The sequence below is a fragment of the Cervus canadensis genome, chromosome 26 (assembly GCF_019320065.1).
Source record: "Cervus canadensis isolate Bull #8, Minnesota chromosome 26, ASM1932006v1, whole genome shotgun sequence".
In the NCBI taxonomy this organism is placed as follows: domain Eukaryota; kingdom Metazoa; phylum Chordata; class Mammalia; order Artiodactyla; family Cervidae; genus Cervus; species Cervus canadensis.
Genome location: NC_057411.1, coordinates 43,888,239 through 43,909,249, shown reverse-complemented (window position 1 = coordinate 43,909,249; position 21,011 = coordinate 43,888,239).

Genomic DNA, 21,011 nt, shown 5'->3' with positions numbered 1-21,011 from the left:
TAAATCTCAATTCATTTTCTGTAAGTCAAAGGATAGACTTGTAGAAATATATTCATTCAAATGAATGTGCTACATGCCAAGAATTGTGTCAGGCATTGTGAATAATCAATTATATAAGACATGATCCTCTGCCTTCACAGAGAACATTGTCTGGTGCAGAAAATAAGTTAACACATGGGTCATACTCCAAACTTTGGGAGTAAAGTGGCTGAAAGATGAAGGATCTAAAATCAGATTTAGATGTGTGGGAATTGCTTCCAGTAGAAGTGATACTTGAATCAATGAAAAAAGGGAAAGGGAAGTGTATCTCAGATAAAAATGCCAGACTGTGGGGAAATGCCAAAGCAGGAACTAAAGGACATATTGGCAAAACCATGAACAGTTCAATGTTGCTTGGATGAGAGAGAGTAAGGGTTGGAAATGAGACTCAGGGATTAAGTAGGTACCCCTGATTACTGGGTGAGCATTGACTTTATATCTCTGGTCCTCTGTTTCTTCATTTTTTAGTACATGGAAATTGGATGAAATGAACTCTGAGATACTTCTCAGTCTTTTAAAGGTCTGATTCCATACTCATTTCAATCAACAAATAGATAGTTAAAACTTAGTATGTACTAAGCAGTATTCTAAGAACTTTAGATCTATCAGTAACCGGAATAAAATGCAAAAAGTCTCCTCCCTCACTGAGCTGACATTCTTGTACAAACCTGACATATTAAATACATAAACTACATAACACATTAAAAGGTATTATGTGCAGCATATAAAGAAAAAAACAGCAGGAGGGAGGGTAGAATAGAGTTTAATTTTAGAAGAATAAGTTGAAAGAACACAACCTAATTTCAAGACTTACAAAGCTATCATAATCAGATATGTGTGGCATTGACACAAAGACATAAATTATGTAATAGAATGGAGTCTGGAAATAGACCCACACGTAAATGGACAACTGATTCTTGGCATAGTTACAGAAGAACTTTATGTAGAAAATATTTCTATTTCAGCAAACTTGGCTGAATCAGTTATCCATGTACAAAAAAGTAAAATTTAATTCATTTGTCGTTGTTGTTCACTCACTCAGTCATGTCTGACCCTTTGCTACTCCATGGACTGCAGCACGCCAGGCTTCCCTGTCCTTCACCATCTCCCAGAGCTTGCTCAATCTCATGTCCGTTGAGTTGGTGATGCTATCCAACCAACTCATCCCCTGTCATCCCCTTCTCTTCCTGCCTTTCTTCCAGGGAGTAAGTGTCTTTTAATTTCATGTCTGCAGTCACCATCTGCAGTGATTTTGGAGTCCAAGAAAATAAAGCTTAACCATATTAAAAAAAAAAAAAAAAAGCTCAAAATGAACCATGTACTTAACTCTGAAACTTAAAACTAGAAAACAAGAGAAAACTATTGTGATCGTGAAGTTAGTAAAGATTTCATAGATATAATGCCAAAAAAAGGACAATCCATAAATTGATAAGTTGGATTACAAAAAAGTTAAAAAATGGAAAGGTGAAAGACCCACTTATGTTTCAAAAGACAATTTAAAGGGATTGAAAAGATATGGACTGGGAGATATTTTTATAAATCATCCATCAAGTAAAGGACTTATAGCCAGAATATATTAAAAAATTCTCAAAGCGCAGTAATAAGAAATAACACAGTTAAACAAACAAACAAACATTTAATCCAATTAAAAAAAAAAAAACTCTTCCCAAAGAATATATGCAAATGACAACTAAGCCCAGGAAAAAAAATACTCAGCATCACTACTTATTAGGGAAATGCAAATTATACCCACAATAAGTTAATGATACACATCTATTAGAAGAACTAAAATTAAAAAGAGTAAACATACTAAATATTGGCCAAGAAATACTGAAACTGTAACAGAAATGGTATGATCACTGGAGGACAATTTAATTGTCTCTTATAAATTGAACATCCATATACCATAAGATAGACCTCTTCAAGAAAATTAGTGATACAAAGGGAACATATGCAAAAATGGGCACAATCAAAGACAAAAATGGCATGGACCTAACAGAAGCAGAAGATATTAAGAAGAGGTAGAAAGAATACACAGAAGAACTATATTAAAAAGATCTTAATGACCCAAATAACCACAATGGTGTGATCACTCACCTAGAGCAGTTCTGGAGAGGACCCTTAAGACTTCCTTGGACTGTAGGAAGATCAAAACCAGTCAGAAGTGAATCGAACCTGAATATTTTCTGCAAAGACAGATGCTGAATCTGAAGCTCCAATATTTTGGCCACCAAATGTGAAGAGCTGACTCATTAGAAAAGACCTTGATGCTGGGAGAGATTGAAGAAGGGAGTAGAAGGGGATGACAGATGACAAAATGGTTGGATGGCATCACCAACTCAACGGACATGAGTTTGAGCAAGCTCGGGGAGATGGTGAAGAATAGGGAAGCCTGGTGTGCTGCAGTCCATGGGGTCAAAAAGAGTCGGACATGACGGAGAGGCTAAATAACACACCATATGACTCCGCCATTCTGCTCCTAGGTATTTGTCCAAAAGAAAAGAATTTCTATATGCATACAAGACTTTCTCACAAATGTTTGTAGAAGATTTTGTTTCTTTTTTTGTAATAGCCAAAAACTGATAAGAACTAAAATGTTCACCAATAGATCAATAGTATGTCAATGCAATGGGATATTTCACAGCAAAATAAAAACATCGATACACATAATAACATGGATGAATTTGAAATTAAATCAGTTTAGTGAAAGCAGTCAGTCAATAAAGAGTACATACTGTATAATTCATTTACGCAAAATCCCAGAAAAAACAAACTAATCTATTGTTAGAGAAAGCAAAGCAACATTTCCCTGAGGATGGAAAGAAACATCAGGATGAGGTGAGAGGAGTTAGAAGGGAGAGATGAGAAAAGGGTATGAGGAAACTTGGGGGGTGATGAGTGTGTTCACTATATTATCTGGGATGTTGATGTCCCAGGTTTATCCATATGTCAAAACTTACAGTGTTATACACTTTAGATATCAATATTTGCAGCTTAGTGTGTGACAGTTATACTTCAAATAAGCTGTCAAAAAAAGAAAGAACAGGTCAGGCAATGAGAAACTGACATTTAAACAAAATATTGGTGTAGCAAGGGTATTGGCAGCTTCCCTTGTAGCTCACTCGGGTAAGTATCTTCCTGCAATGCAGGAGACCCAGATTCTATTCCTGGGTTGGGAAAATCCCCTGGAGAAGGAAATGGCAACCTACTCCAGTATTCTTGCCTGGAGAATCCCATGGACAGAAGAACTTGGAGGGCTATAGTCCATGGGGTAGCAAGAGTCGGACACGACTTAGCAACTATGCCATCACCACCAGCAGCAAGGGTATTAGTTTTGTGGATATTCAGGGGAAGACCATTGTAGGCAAAGAGACTAGTAAGTGGAAAATACCAAGTCAGGGCTATGCCTAGCAAGCTTGAAGACTAGAAAAGAATCAAAATGAATATAGCAGAGTAAGCAAGTAGGAAAAACAGGGCATGAGATGAGAAAATTCACAGGGCTCAAGATATTGGAGACCTTGGAGGGTCAGTATAAAGCCATCAGATATGCTTGTTTGTCTGTGAAAAGGACAACTTTTACATTGTAAAAGGATCGCTTTAGCTGCTATGCTGAAAATAGAATGTGAGGGTCAAGGTTTAAGCTTGGAGGACACAAAGGAGACTATTTTAATAATATAGTAAGGGGATGACAGCGGCTGGAACCAGAGGCTAGTCATGAATGTGGGAAGAAGTGGCCAAATTATGGACATCTTTTGAAGATGGAACTTACAGATTCTCTGGTGGATTTGGCTGATTAATGAAGGAGAAAGACGGTGGTTAAAAATGACCCCACATTTTTATACCTGAGCAGCTGAAAGTTGCAACTGAAGAGCCGGCTCACTGGAAAAGACCCTGATGCTGGGAAAGACTGAAGGCAAATGGTGAAGTGGGTGACAGAGGATGAGATGGTCAGATAGCATCATTGACTCAATGGACAAGAATTTGAGCAAACTCTGGGAGATAGTGGAGGACAGAGGAGCCTGGCGTGCTGCAGTCCATGGGGACACAGGTTAGTGACTGGACCACAACAACTGAAAGTACAGTTTGGCCATCATCTGTGGTGGGCACAGCTGTAGGCAGAGCAGATTTGGGGAAGGAGTAGATGAGGTATAGCAGTAAATCCAATCAGTCACGCCTTTGCCTTCATGGGGCTTACATTCTTAACTGGGAAATGAGGTAATAAACATAAATATGTACTTGTTTCTAGACCCCAGATCGATGTGAGGAAAAGTGGGAAAGAAACAGTGCCTCTCTGGCAACTCCTTCTTTGTAACACAAGCTTTGGGAGGACGCGGGGAAGGTGAGGAACTGAGTGCCTTTCTTCTCTGCTCCCTGAGTCAGAGTCTAGGTGCACCAGGGCACAAGGAAATTCTTATACTTGCTGACAACATGTGGGGCTTGCGGGAGCAAAATGTTTTAAATACAGGCCAGATAAAGCCTGAGGACCAGTGGGAAGTCCTAGAGCAAGAAGTGAAATATCCCGAATATTTCAGGATATTCAGCAAGAAGCTGAATATCCTAGTGAGAGCCTGGACCATGGGGGTCCAGTGAAGGCTGCAGAGAAAATAAACATCTGCCCTGGGTTAGTGTACTTTGTCTTGCTCTTACCATGACGTGGGGAAGATGCTCATTAGGTGGGCTGAGCCTTCTGATCCTGTGGCTGGGATGATTCAAGAAGACCAGAGAGCAGGAAGACTTCCTTCTGGGGTCCCAACAGGAGACTGGCTGCTGGCTTGCTTCTCGCCACTCCAGCCACAGAGATGGGGAATATTTACCTTTCCTTGATGTTACTTAGAACTAGTAGCAAACGCCAATAAACACCACACATACACACAAATACACTCTTAAGGAGGTTCCAACTACCAGAGGAGAGGAACCTCTGATTCACCAAATCAAGAAAAGAGCAAAACAGAATTGCTGGAGACCACCAACAACTTGAACCAATAAGAACATTTCAGGACTTTCATATGCAGAAGTCATGCTTTTGAACAGCGACAACAAAAATTAACAGGCACATTAAAGAAAAGAACAGATGCTGTCAAAATTTTTTAACTTGTGACCAAGATAATCAGATGAAAGATCCACCCGAAAGCACATCACAAAACTCAAAGAGACGGAAATCATAAGGGAAATAAGAGACATGAAGACCCTCAGATGCAGATAGTAGGACTTCCACAAAGCATCTAGTAAACATATGGAGAATAGGGAATAATCATACACGCAACATAAAAGGAAAATTTTTTGAGGTGAAAAAAACAACTGAATTTTTAGAATGAAAGGGAAATTTGGTGATGAAAAGATACCTAGACAGCCTGATGAAATTTATGCATTTCAAGGATAAAGATGAGAAGATTCTCCAGACACAAAGAGCAGTTTAGCTACAAAGGAAGACACATCTGTTTGATAATTAGACAACGTTTGTGAAAGAGTGGAAAATAGAAAATAGAGGGGAAACATCTACACATATTGAGGAGAAAGAAAGTGACACTGTAAATCATGTACCCACAACTTCCTGGTAATGATAGCTATGGTGAATGATGTTGGAGAAGAAAATTTAGCTTTGGAACCAGGGACCAGGCTTGATCATTCAAGTTTGTCCTTTCCTCCTCCTTGAGAATTCCAGACCCCATCTCCTCCTTGAGAGCCTCAAACTCCTTTCTCCTCTTTGGCAACCCCGGACTTCTTATCAATCTGCCTAGGAATTGATTCTCTCAGTAAAATAAAGGCAACATATTTGTAGCTATCTAAAGATTCAGATGTTCAAGCTGGATTTAGAAAAGGCAGAGGGACCAGATATCAAATTGCCAATATCCACCGGATCATCGAAAAAGCAAGAGAGTTCCAGAAAAACATCTACTTCTGCTTTATTGGCTATGCCAAAGCCCTTGACTGTGTGGATCACAACAAACTGTGGAAAATTCTGAAAGAGATGGGGATACCAGACCACCTGACCTGCCTGCTGAGAAAACTGTATGAAGATCAGGAAGCAACAGTTAGAACTGGACATGGAACAATAGACTGGTTCTAAATCGGAAAAGGAGCACATCAAGGCTGTATATTGTCACCCTGCTTATTTAACTTATATGCAGAGTACATCATGAGAAACACTGGGATGAATGAAGCACAAGCTGGAATCAAGATTGCCAGGTTATATCAATAACCTCAGATATGCAGATGACACCACCCTTACAGCAAAAAGTGAAGAAGAACTAAATAGCCGCTTGATGAAAGTGAAAGAGAAATGAAAAAGTTGGGTTAAAATTCAACATTCAGAAAACGAAGATCATGGCATCTAGTCCTATCACTTCATGGCAAATACATGGGGAAACAGTGGAAATAGTGGCTGACTTTATTATTTTTTGGTCTCCAAAATCACTGCAGATGGTGACTGCAGTCATGAAATTAAGATGCTTACTCCTTGGAAGAAAAGTTATGACCAACCTAGATAGCATATTAAAAAGCAGACACATTACTTTGCCAACAAAGGTCCATCTAGTCAAAGCTATGGTTTTTCCAGTAGTCATTTATGGACGTGAGATTTGGACCATAAAGAAAGCTGAGCACTGAAGAATTGATGCTTTTGAACTGTGATGTTGGGGAAGACTCTTGAGAGTCCCTTGGACTGCAAGGAGATCCAACCAGTCCATCCTAAAGGAGATCAGTCCTGAATAGTCACTGGAAGAATCGATACTGAAGCGGACACTCCAATATTTTGGCCACCTGATGGGAAGAACTGACTCATTTGAGAAGACCCTGATGCTGGGAAAGATTGAAGGCAGGAGAAGAAGGGGATGACAGAGGATGAGATGGTTGGATGGCATCACTGACTCGATGGACTTGAGTTTGAGTAAACTCCGGGAGTTAGTGATGGACAAGGAGGCCTGGCGTGCTGCAGTCCGTGGGGTTGCAGAGTCAGATGCAACTGAGGGACTGAACTGAACTGAAAGATTTAGAGCCTACCAACCACTCATACTACTGAAGAAATTACTAAAGGAAGGATTCTGATCAAATAATAGAGTTAAAACAAAGATCTCAAAATTTCAGTAGATGAAGAAGAACATAGGTGAGTTAATCTCAGCTTCTCTCTACTTTTCTTCTCATCTATGATAATTAGTAGGAAAACTTCAACTCAGTTTCCATTTTCCCTAAACATCTAAGATAATAAGAATCATGGACAAATCCCAATGTCATTTTATGAAATCAGCAACCTAATAAAAAATCTGATAACCATAATTCAAAACAGAAAAAAAGAGAAAGAAAAAAAGAACAATCTCATAAGATTCAAATACAGGCAGTGTAGCTAAAGACCTGCATTCTTAAATACTTTGTTAAACCAATTAATATAAAACATCAGCTCTAAATGTAAATGATCAACAGACATATGTAAACACACTAAATTCCTTCACAGTTGAGAAAGTGCAGGCAAAAAGAATACAAGATATTAATTTTCATACATTTGTTTTATATATACATATATATAAACATTATGTATATATAAACATTATATATAATACTATATATATGACATTATATATATAATTATATGTATACATATTATGATATAATATATGTATTATATATACAATATATAGAATATATGCAATATATTGTGTATATATAGTATATAATATATACAGTATATGTATATTGTATATATATATAATTATATACATAATATTATATATAAACATGTATATATGCAATATTATGTATATATTGCAATATGTGCAATATATTGAATATATATGTATACAATATATGTATATTGTATGTATATATATAATTATATATAGTTTTTTTAATATATAACATTTTACATATATAAACATTATGTGTGTGTATATATATATATATGTATACATGATTTTTTTTCAAGGATTAGAGAAAAAGTACATTCACACATAACTGGTGGATGTGAACTACTGTACTTTGGAGGAAATACATGCAGCAGACAGCCATTAAAATAAATATACATATAACTTTTAATATATATAATATAATCAATGGTGGTTTTTTAAAATATAACCTATAATAACTAGATACTAATGCATACAAAGATGTGCATGTAAAGAAGTCTTTTGCAGACTCTACATCGAAATAATCAATGTATCCAAATCATAGCTATAAGTAAGTGGCAGAGGTAAGATTCAAGTCAGCTCTGTCTGGCTCTGAAATTCATGCTTTTCAATAGCATCCTATGGCAATGGCACCCCACTCCAGTACTCCTGCCTGGAAAATCCCATGGACAGAGGAGCCTGGTAGGCTGCAGACCATGGGGTCGCCAAGAGTCAGACACGGCTGAGCGACTTCAGTTTCACTTTTCACTTTCATGCATTGGAGGAGGAAATGGCAACCCACTCCAGTGTTCTTGCCTGGAGAATCCCAGGGACGGGGAGCCTGGTGGGCTGCCGTCTATGGGGTCGCACAGAGTCGGACACGACTGCAGTGACTTAGCAGCAGCAGCATGCTAGTGGAAAAGAAAAAGATAAATAAATGAATGAACATTTAAAAAATTATTAAAAGTCCTCTTAGTTGAAAAGGATGGGCTGCACCTGCACAATTTCTCATTCTAAAATCATCAATTAGTAGTCACTTTCTCCTCTTCGAGGTTTAGAGAAGACAGGAGGGTTGTTCTAAGGTCCCCTCCACATACAGGGAACATCATTGCTCCAGATTACCTCTGAGCCTGTGGTTGCTGTGGACCATCCATGTGCATACACAGCTCTGTATTCTAAATTATTTCCTGAACTTCCTGGCCTTCAGATCCCTGATGGTATTGATAAAAAATAAGATCCTGTTTGTGTGCATATGCCAGGTATGTAGCAGAGTTCCCAGCATATATTAAGCTCCCACACTGGGACTCTTGATTGAGTTATGAAGATTACATTAAATTTAATGAGATCTTCAGTTCAGCCTCAGAGGAAACACACAATTGTCCAATTCTTTCAAACTAAAAGGAGAGAATAGTGATTAATTATAAATTAATGAATGAAACAATTAGTGACACACCTTCAAAGAACAGCTGGATTTCTACTTTCAAGGAAAAAAAAATCATACATGTGAAATAAAATCTTAGATTTCACACTTTCTCATTTGAGAATTCAGTGGCACCAGATAAAGAGTGACTGATCAATTTGTTGGTGTGTCTAATGTGTTTAGTTACCTGTAAAATATCAAGAAATGAGTGACATCTGCTAATTTAAAAAAGAAAAAAAAAGGACTTAACATTCTGTAACTCTTTCCTCATCTTTTTTCTTCACTCATATTCATATTAAGGAAAAAACTTCTCTTTTTCCAGATGGTAGCATGAATTTTCAGGTCAAATGATATTAAAAATAGATAATAGCCAGGACCCCATGAGTCTCTACAGAAAGACTAAACAGTCACAATGGGGAATATCATTGTTTTGGTTTTCTTTATGAGCTTTTATGTACTCAGCTGCTTCTCAGGCAGACTTTTACTGCAGTGGGACCTGGATCATTCTGAATTCCGGTTCCACATCACTTCCCATCCTTTACACTCTGTTCCATGCCACACAAGTCAAGGGAAAAAGTCTTACAGCTGTGCTCAAGTTCTGAACATTCCCCAACCCCCTTCAAGGAGCTGGCTTCAAGGAGCTCCCGGAGTCAGAATCCTATACATTTTGTCTCCTGATGGTGATATTTTCAACTTCTCTGCCGTCTTGTGGAACTTGGGCTGACAGAAAAATTGAAAAGGGAAAATTGAATGATTTCAAATCAAGTTAAAAGGTTCAACTAGTTCTGTTTAAATATTAGCATGAATATTATTGATTCAGATTAATAATTATTCTTGGCTAATGTGCTCAGTACACATCTCAAAGGGTCCTTTTGTTCTGGAAGCTTTCCCAAATTCTCTTAACTCTTAAGTGATTTCATTGTTTGAACTTTTCAGAGTCCCAGCTTTTCATCTGTGTTTATCTGGAAGTCCATGAAACACTTTCTCAATACAGCATTTTACACCTGATTCTTCATAATGTCTCTTTCATTGGCTGACCATGAAGAATGGAGGTACTCAATTTATATTTGCTAAATTTATTGAAGTAAACTGTGCTATGTTCATAGCTATGATACTATATATATAAAACCTTGAATAATTCATCTTGACTTCAGAACTTCTTTTTGACCATTTTAATTAAGATTGAAAGTGAAAGTCGCTCAGTCGTGTCTGACTCTTTGCGACCCCATGGACTATACAGTCGGTGGAATTCTCCAGGCCAGAACATTGGAGTTGGTAGCCTTTCCGTTCTCCAGAGGCTCTTCCCAACCCAGGAGTAGAACCCAGGTCTCCCATATTGCAGACGGATTCTTTACCAGCTGAGTCACAGGGGAAGCCCAAGAATACTGGAGTGGGTAGCCTAGCCCTTCTCCAGCAGATCTTCCTGTCCCAGGAATCAAACCGGGGTCTCCTGCATTGCAAGCAGATTGTTTACCAACTGAGCTATTACCTTTCCTTTTATCATTAATATTTATTTGCCATTCTTACACTTAGAATTACTACTAAAATCAAAGGATGGCAACAAACATTATAAATAGAATGAAACCAAGTAAGAATTAAAACGTCAACGCTTCATAGAAGCCAAAACTGAGAGAGACCCTAGAGATGAATAGTCTTACTTCATACATGAGAAATACAAGGCCTGACAAGCATAACCACATCCTGCAGTGGATCATTGGTTGACTCTAGGCTAAACTGAGTTTTTAAGAGAAGCATTACCTAATTCAGTCAGACAGGTGTGTTTTCTTGAAACTTTATTCCAATTGTGTATCCTTGGGCAACTTACTCAGTCTCAAAGATTGAGTGTGTTTTGTTGTGTATTCCCTAAGTCATGTCAACTCTTTTGTGACTCCATGGACGGTAGCCTGCTAGGCTCCTCTGTCCTTGGGATTTCCCAGACAAAAATACTGAAGTGAGCTGCCATTCCCTCCTCCAGGGGATCTTCCTAACCCAGGCATGGAACCTGCGTTTCCTGTACTGCAAGCAGATTCTTTTACCACTGAGCCACCAGGAAGCCAGAACTCTGATATTGTGGCTAATAATAAGAAACGCACATTTGGTCTTTTGTTCTCCTTCCTGGTACAGAGCCCTAAAATCCTTGGAATTTAAGTGAGGAGAGCAATAAAGGTGTCTTTTGTTATGTTAATGAGATGACGTTTTGGAAAACCTTCCCTGATAGCTCAGTTGGTGAAGAATCTGCCTGCAATGCAGGAGACCCTGGTTCAACTCCTGGGTTGGGAAGATCCCCTGGAGAAGGGAAAGGCTACCCACTCCAGTATTCTAGCCTGGAGAATTCCAAGGACTGTATAGTCCATGGGGTAGCAAAGAGTCGGACACGACGGAGTGACTTAAAAAAAAAAAAAACAAACAAAAACCACACAAGTCATTAGAAGATCAAAACTTTCAGTCTCACATGACTGACTTCTAAGGAAGTGTGAGGGACTAGGGGGCTTCCCTGTAGCTCAACTGATAAATATTCCACCTACAATGCAGGAGACCTTGGTTCGATTCCTGGGTCAGGAAGATCCTCTGGAGAAGGGATAGTGTACCCAATCCAGAATTCTTGGGCTTACTGGTGGCTCAGCTGGTGAAGAATTCACCTGCAATGTGAGAGACTGGGGTTCAATCTCTGTGTAGGAAGTTTCTCTGGAGAAGGGAACTGATAACCACTCCAGTATTCTGGCCTGGAGAATTCCATGGACAGGGGAGCCTGGCAGGCCATAGTCCATGGGGTTGCAAAGAGGTTGAATTGATTGTCAATGGTCAATGACTTAATTGAGTCTGCCTATGTGATGATACCTCCAAATGACAGGGTTCAGAAAGCTTCTGGGTTGGCAAGTGCATTAAGATTTGGGGAAACTGGCCAGCTTGGAGAGAGCTGTGTTCTTTCTCACAGCTTATCCTACGCATCTGCTCCATCTGATTGTTCCTGAGTCTTATCTTTTATAATAAATCCAAGATCTAGTAATTAAGATGTTTCTCTGAGTTCTATGAGCCACTCTGGCAAATTAATTGAACCCAAGGAGGGAGTCATTATAACCTTCAACCTGTATCTCTTCTGCTTGAAGCAGACTTGACAAGGTACACTTGTAAGAGTATCTGAATTACTTGTAAGAGACAGTCTTGTGAGTTGTTGTTCAAACTAAGTTGTGTCTGACTCAGACCTCATGGACTGCAGCATGCCAGGCTTCTCTGTCCTTCACTATCTCCCGGAGTTCACTCAAACTCATATCCATTGAGTTGGTGATGTCATCCAATCATCTCATCCTCTGTCATCCCCTTCTCCTCCCACCTTCAATCTTTCCTAGTATCAGGGTCTTTTCTAATGAGTTATCTCTTCACACCAGTGGCCAAAGTATTAGAGCTTCAGCTTTAGCACCAGTCCTTTCAATGAATGTGCAGGGTTGATTTCCGTTTGACTGGCTTGATATCTTTGTAGTCTAAGGGACTCTCAAGAGTCTTCTCCAGAACCACAATTTGAAAGCATCAATTTTTCTGTGCTCATCCTTCTTTATGGTCCAACTCCCACATCCATACATGACTACTGAAAAAACCATAGCTTTGACTATACAGACTTTTGTCATTATGGGACTTAGCCCTTAACCTGTGTAATCTGGCCTTCTCTATCTGGGTAAATTGTGTTAGAATTGTATTGGATTGCAAGGCACTCAGCTGGTGCCAGAGATTTGCCTGGTTGTGGGGAAAACACCCCTGCCCCCAGCCCTCATCAGAATCAGTGATCAGAACCCTTGTTAACATTTCTCATTTGCAACATGTCAATAATGTTAATTATGTAATATTTGAAGAAATAACACAACATATAGGAAAGCATCTCAGTAGTAGGTGCTCTATAATTACTGCTGTTAGAAGAATAACATTTCATATAATTAAGTGGGCTTCCATATGTATAAGTTCTGATGCTTAATAAATATCTCCCTCTCTAACCCTTTCTTAATGTTTGATACCTTCTGATCAAACACTAGTGTTTTGTTAAGCAAGCATGTCTTTTTCCCTAAGAAATAAGTATAGCAGATGTTAACTGCTAACTCTAGTATAGAAACAACTTCATTCACTCTTAGGAGGGACCACCCTAAACACACTTGCAGCTTATAATGCTGTTGATTGCACCATGGGCTACATTGTCCCAATCTGGCTAAAGGACTTTCTCAAAAGAATTAAGAACTGTGACACTGAGAGGATGTCAGTGGACTCTTGTACTAAGAAGTTATGAAGAGTTGGGTCACGTGTTGGCAATATGACAAGTTAAAGCATCACAAAGAATTTTGGGAGAAAAGCTGTGAGTGAAACAGAAAGCCTGTTGCAGACCAAAGTAGGAAAACAGTGGACTAGGAGGAGAGACACAGGTGACAACTTATCCCTTGAAAAACTAAGATTGGCCTTGACTTGTAAGATAAATCAGTAGCGCTGTTACAACAAAACATGCTTCACTTATACTAGCCTGAGCAAATTCTCTTTCTGGTGATCAAAATTTCATGCCAAGAACTCTGTGTTGGTGGTGTGGATGACTTGTCAATGGCAAGAGGGTAAAATAAATGACTCATTCCAAATACATCACCGGATGTATTTGTATTATAGTGGCGCTGCTCACTGTAACTCAGAAATATTTACTTCGGTCTCCAATGTGACATCACTTAGCTTCTTTATGGGCTTACAGGGTTTTGGCACAGGAAAGAGCTCTTCCACCCTTCCCCCACCCCAATTCCGGGCTGCTTCTTGCTCCTCTGAATTCTTGAATGGTCACCATGTGAGCTGCCTCCCAAATGTGTGGTCTGAGCTGGCCTTTGAAGATTGCCATAATGATCTTGGCTGACTTCTGCCCTGTGCTTGTATTTGGAACCCCTGGTTGGCTGTTTGCTTTCCTAAATGTTAGCAGACTCTGAGCTGATGAGTTTTAAGTGCCTGCAGTGATCAACACCAGATCCTTCTTTATCAGTGACTTTCAGTTTTGCACTTATATTATATACTGAAAGATGAAATGAAAGATGCCAAGAGAGGCAGCATTCCAAGTTCCTTCCTTCTTCCCCTCCTGTCTTTCCTTCCTTCCTTCAATTTTTCCTCCCCTTTCATTCTCCTAAATCTATCACTTCTCAGTTCTGAACATAGCTGTGTGATGATAATAAACATTTGTCTTTTCTCCATGGCCTCAATGCTGTATCCATTACAGAAAATATGAAAAATAAGTGGAATACAAAGAAAAATACCAGAATTATACCATGTAGATAAATTAGAATTAACTTTTTGGTTTATCTTTTTTCTTCCCAGTTATGTCTCAGATATATAGGTAAATCAATAATTAGATAGATAGAAATAGGTAGGTAGAAAGATGACAAATGGATAGCCTGATTGATACAGAGAAGTAGCTGGTATAATAGTCTATACATTATTTTTTGTTTCCTATTGTTATCAGTTCACATAAGCAATTTTTAAACTTAAACATTCTTGGAAATCATCTTTAATGGATGAATATTTTATCATATAGACACACTACAATTTATTTTTAAAATTAATTATATCATCATTATTCTGTATAAGTAATAATTATAAAGTATAAACCAGAGATCAAATTGCCAACATTCACAGGATCATAGAGAAAGCTAGGGAATTCCAAAAATACATCAACTTCTGCTTCATTGACTACACTAAAGCCTTTGACTGTGTGGATCATAATAAACTGTGGAAAGCCCTTAAAGAGATGGGAATACCAGACCAACTTACTGTCTCCTGAGAAATCTTTATGCAGGTCAAGAAGCAACAGTTAGAACCCTGTAAGGAACAACTGATTGGTTCAAGATTAAGAAAGTATGCCAGAGCTGTCTACTGTCATCCTGTTTATTTAACTTATATATACACTGAACACATCATGAGAAATGCCGGGCTGGATGAGTTACAAGCTGGAATCAAGATAGGAGAAATATCCACAGCCTCAGGTATGCAGATGATACCACACTAATGGCAGAAAGCGAAGGGGAACTAAAAAACCTCTTGATGAGGGTGAAGGAGGAGATTGAAAGAGCTGGCCTGAAAGTAAATATTAAAAAAACTAAGATCATGGCATCTGGCCCCCTTACTTCATGGCAAAAAGAAGGGGAAAAGGTGGAAGTAGTGACAGATTTCCTCTTCTTGGACTCTAAAATCACTGTGGCTGGTGACTGCAGCCATGAAATCAGATGATTGCTTCTTGGCAGAAGAGCTGTGACAAACCTAGACAGTTTGTTGAAAATCAGAGACATCACTCTGCCAACAAAGGTTCATCTAGTCAAGGCTATGGTCTTCCCAGTGGTCATGTATGGTTGTGAGAGCTGGACCGTGAAGAAAGCATAGTGCTGAAGAATTGATGCCTTTGAACTATGATGCTGGAGAAGACTCCTGAGAGTTTCTTGAATAGCAAGGGGATCAAACCAGTCAATCTTAAGGGAACTCAATGAGTTGATTTCCCTTAATACTCTTTGGAAGGACTGATGCTGAAGCTGAAACTCCAGTATTTTGGTAATCTGATGCAAACAGCTGACTCATTGGAGGACTCCCTGATGCTGGGAAAGACTGAGGGCAGAAGGAAACGAGGGTGTCAGAGGATGAGATGGCTGGATGGCATCATCAATGCAATACATATGAATTTGGGCAAACTTCGGGAGATGGTGAGGGACAGCGAGGCCTGGTGTGTTGCAGTCACAAAGAGTGCTGAAGTCACAAAGAGTCACAAAGAGACATGGGGTCACAAAGAGTCGGACACGACTGGGCAACTGAACAACACAACAAATAAAATACAAAATTCTGTACTTTAGTCAATAATATTGTCTTATTTTTTCAGGTATATAAAAGTGCTATAATGGATGGTATTCGTATCTTGGTAAACAAAAATTCAATGCATAATTGGTATTCTCTAAGCAAATTTGTAGGTCTGCATAGTATATACATTTTTAAGAGATCTTGATATATATTTCCAGACTATTTTTAAGAAAGTATTGTTGTTCAGTCACTGTCACATCTGACTTTTTGCGACCCCATGGACTGCAACATCCCAGGCTCACCTGTCCTTCCTTGTCTCCCAGAGTTTTGCCCAAATTTATGCCCATTGAGTCAGTAATGCTATCCAAACATCTAATCTTCTGTTGCCCACTTCTCTTCTTGCCTTCAGTCTTTCCAAGCATCAGTCTTTTCCAGTGAGTTGGCTCTTTACATCAGGTGGCCAAAGTACTGGAGCTTCAGCTTTAGCATTAGTCCTTCCATTGAATATACAGGGTTGATTTCCTTTGGGATTGACTGGTTTGTTCTTCTTGCAGTCCAAGGGACTGTCAAGAATCTTCTCCGCCACCATAGTTCAAAAGCATCAATTCTTGGGTACTCAGCCTTCTTTAAGGTCCAACTCTCACATCTATACATGACTACTGGAAAAGACATAGCTTTGACTACACGGACCTTTGTCTGAAAAATGATGGCTCTGCTTCTGAATGTGCTGTCTAGGTTTGTCACAGCTATCATCCCAAGGAGCAAGTGTTTTTTTTAATTTCACGGCTGCAGTCAAATATCCACAGTGATTTTGGAGCCCAAGAAAATAAAATCTATCATTGCTTCTACTTTTTCCTCATCTATATGCCATGAAGGGATGGATTGTTGTTGTTCAGTCACCCAGTCATTTCTGACTCTTTGCGACCCCGGGGACTACAGCACGCCAGGCCTCCCTGTCCCTCACCATCTCCCGGAGTTTGCCCAAGTTCATGGTCGTTGCATCGGTGATGCCATCCAGCCATCTCATCCTCTGATGCCCTCTTCTCCTTCTGTCCTCAATCTTTCCCAGCATCAGGGACTTTTCCAATGAGTAGTCCATTTGTATCAGATGACCCAAATACTGGAGCTTCAGCTTCAACATCAGTCCTTCCAGTGAATATTCAGGATTGATTGCCTTAAGATTGACTGGTTTGATCTCCTAGAAGTGATGGGGCTGGATGCCATAATCTGAGTTTTTCGAGTATTGAGTTTCAAGCCAGTTTTTTCACTTTCCTCTTTTAGCCACATCAAGAGGCTCTTTAGTTCCTCTTCCCTTTCTCCCATTAAAATGGTATCATCTGCATTATCAGAGGTTGTTAAAATTTTCCTGACAGTCTTGCTTCCAGCCTGTAATTCATCCAGTCTGGCATTCCACATTCTAAAGTAAACTTAAGGAGTTTCTTTAAAAATTACATAGCTCAAATGTATAATTAAATGTTATCATTAATTTTTAATTTGTCTGATAAATTATTGATGCATATTTAAAAATTATGATCTGATCTGAAATATACCCTGAAGACATTTATAGAAAGATAACACAGAGCCTTGATAGAAAGAATTCTTGAAAAATAATTTCAAGATACAGGAGGCGATCAGTGCTATGGGCTTAATAATCATACCAAATCGTGAAAATTTTAAATACTTTAGTCAGTAAGAGATTTAGAACAATAATATTCATACCTTTGGGTGGTAATGACAAATAAGCGCAGATTTTAAATTCACGTAGATAGGAATAAATTAATATTATTTGAGGGTAAAAAAAGAATATTGCCTTCCAGTTAACAATGACTGCATAAATACATGAATAACCTCACTATTCTTACTTTTCAAAAGTTCTCACTGTTTTTTTTTTTTTTTTACTGTATTAAACATATACAGCACCATGTGTATAAATGAGAGCATAATCATTGTGGATTAAGAGAAAATCCACAGTGGTGTGTACGAGCTAAAAACCACATTTGTACGGAGACTTCAAGGACCCTAGACTCCTTACAGAGAGCGTGATCTGGCCTGAACACAAGAAAAAAGGTTGAGATCATTGCTAAGAGAGGCATGTGCAGATAAAAAATTCCACAGAGGTTGAGCTCTTAACATAAATCAAAGCATATATGAGCACATTCATCACCATACATGGAAAGTATGAATGAAAAATTTGCCTTATTCTATACATTGCAAGTTAGTGACTACAAGATAGACAACTCTTGAGTTAAGGGTCTGAATTCATGTTATCTGCATGTCTAAACACCAACTAGAGAGTTAAAGTTAAAGTGTGATGAATTGAATTGATCATGTTCAGAAATTCTTGGGAGGGATAAGCAAAATTGGCCTCTAGAGACATATTATTTCAATTCTGGGCTCAAATTGTACCCAAGGTAAAGATTGAAGGAAAATTGGCAATTTCCAAAATGTTTTTAGTAATCACAAAATATGCAAATAAGCGCACCAAGCTAAAGGACAGCCAAGGGGCAGGGGAAGAGCCTCAGAAAACAGAATTTCACTTATAAATATTTCAGATATTTGAACTATTAAAATATGCAAATTAACAATGCTTAATATGCATAGAGAAATACAAGCTTGACAGCATGGGCAAGGGAGGTTTGTTGTTGATATTGTTGTTGGCATTATTATAAAAATAATACAGAATTTTAAAAAATGAGTGAAATAAAAATGTATAAATGAAAATGTAATAATTGAAATACAAAGCTCAATGGATAGATTAAGATGGCATCATATTGTATATCTGAAGCTAATGTAATATAACATGTCAATCATGCCTCAATTTTAAAAAGCCATAATTCAAATATTTTTTAAAAATGGGATAAATGCCTGCTCCCCCGACCACTAAACACAGATTACAGAAGATATAACTGCATACCATGCTCATAGCAGCATTATTCACAGCAGCTGAAACACGGAAGCTGCTCAAGTGTCCACACTGGTGAATGAATGAATAAACCAAACATGTTAGGAACATACAATGCAATATTGGGCATTTATGCATGCCTCGCCTGACAGGCTGCTAAGTCCATGGGATTTTCCAGGCAAGAATAGTGGAGTGGGTGGTCATTTCCTTCTCCAGGGGCTCTTCCCCACCCAGGGATTGAACCCACGTCTCATGCACTTCCTGCATTAGCAGGTGGATTCTTTACCAGCTGAGCAATCTGGGGAGTCCCAACAATGGAATATTATTCAACCTTAACAAGGAGGACATTCTGACATAATACAATGTGGATGAATCTGGAGAACATTATGCTAAGTGAAATAAACTAGTCACAAAAAGGCAAATAGTGTATAATCTCACTTACCAGAGGTACCTAGAGTTTTGTCAAATTCATAGAGACAGAAAGCAGAAGGGTGGTTGCCAGGCATAGGGGGAGAGAGGAAGGAGGAGTTGTTTAATGGCTACAAGGTTTCAGTTTTGCAAGGAAAACAGCTCTGCAGAGTGGTCTTGTGACCAGAGTGAATGTACTTAACTAGCAAACTGTGCACTTAAAATGGTTAAGATGCCAAGTTTTATGTTATTTATTTTTACCAAAAAAAAAAAAAGAAACAGATTACATAAAATTGAAGCGATAAATATTAAAATGGACTGTGAAGGTAAAGAAATTACCTGCAATTAGCACAGAGAACAAAGACAGAGAGAGGGGAAGAGATTAAAATTATGAAGAGAAGAGACAAGATAACATGAGACATTTTAATTGTTCTTACCAGGGTTACAGAAGGACATGATAAAGAGAACAGGGAAAAAGGCAACATTCAAAATGATAGAGGCTGAAAACATTACAAAGTTATTTAAAAATGCCAATCTTCCAATCCACAAATGTCAATCAACACCAACCAAGAAAAACTGAAGGGAATCCTCAACTAGAAACCTTTAATTACCATGAAAAAGAGATCTTAAAAGTAGCCAGGGGAAAAGAGATCAAATATCTCCAATGAGATGACCAGGAGATAGGTAATGAACTTGTAAATAGCAAAGATTAAAGACAGAAAACTAGAATAATGTTTGAAAATGCTGAGAAAAATACTTGTCAATGCAGAATTTATATACATGTATACAGTTGTATACCTGGTCAAGTAATTCTAGTAACCACTAAAATACTATACATAGAGTATAATATTTCCAAGCAAGTAGAGAGGAAGAAGGGTGGGAGAAACAAGGAAAAAATTAAAAATGTCAATGAATCCAAAAGATGGCAAGAAAGAAATGAGAATCAGAAAAAAATGAGGCAGAAAGTAAATACATAATTAAATAATCAATATAAACCCAGATAAAAGAGTGACCACAAAAATCTGCAAGATCTCAACTATCTAATTAAGGGCCACCTTGTCCTAGTAGATTAAAAAAAAATCCACCTTAATGTTATTGAGGAGAGATATACAGAAAGAGAGGCCTAAATTCAAAATATGAAAAAAAAATTTGCTACATCAATATGAAATAAAAAAGTTGACTGAACCTATTATATCAAACAAAATAAATTTAGACAAGAAGGATAAAATTAAACTCTATAAAGTTTAATGAGTCTAGATAATATAACAATATTCTAGGCTATTATTGTATTTATATATTACATAGACAGGATGTGATGGTTTAGTCCCTAAGCCATGTCTGACTCATCGCAACTCCATGGACTGTAGTCTTCCAGGCTTCTTTATCCATGGGATTTCCTAGGCAAGAAAACTGGAGTGGGTTGCCGTTTCCTTCTCCAGGGGATCTTCCAGACCCAGGGATCAAACTGGAATATGCTGCATTGCAGTCAGATTCATTAGTAACTGAGCCACTAGAGAAGACCTGTATATCTATATCTATATCTATATATCTAGCTTCCTTTTCCACTAAGGAAAAACAAGACATTCATCAGATGGAATTTAGATTGTGTTAGCTTGACGGGAAAATCCAGCTGGGAAGGGATGAGAAAAGGACTTCTGGGTTACCAGTAACCTACTCTCTGGTCAACACTGTGTGTGTAAATGAGAATGTATCATTTTTACTCAAATTAATGTTAATATTTTGTTTATATTTATGTGTGCTTAAGTGTGAAATATTATATTTTACAAAATATTGCTAAAGGATAAAGGTGTTTTCTTTAGAATAATTAAAGGAAGATGTCAAATATGTATTGGTACATTTG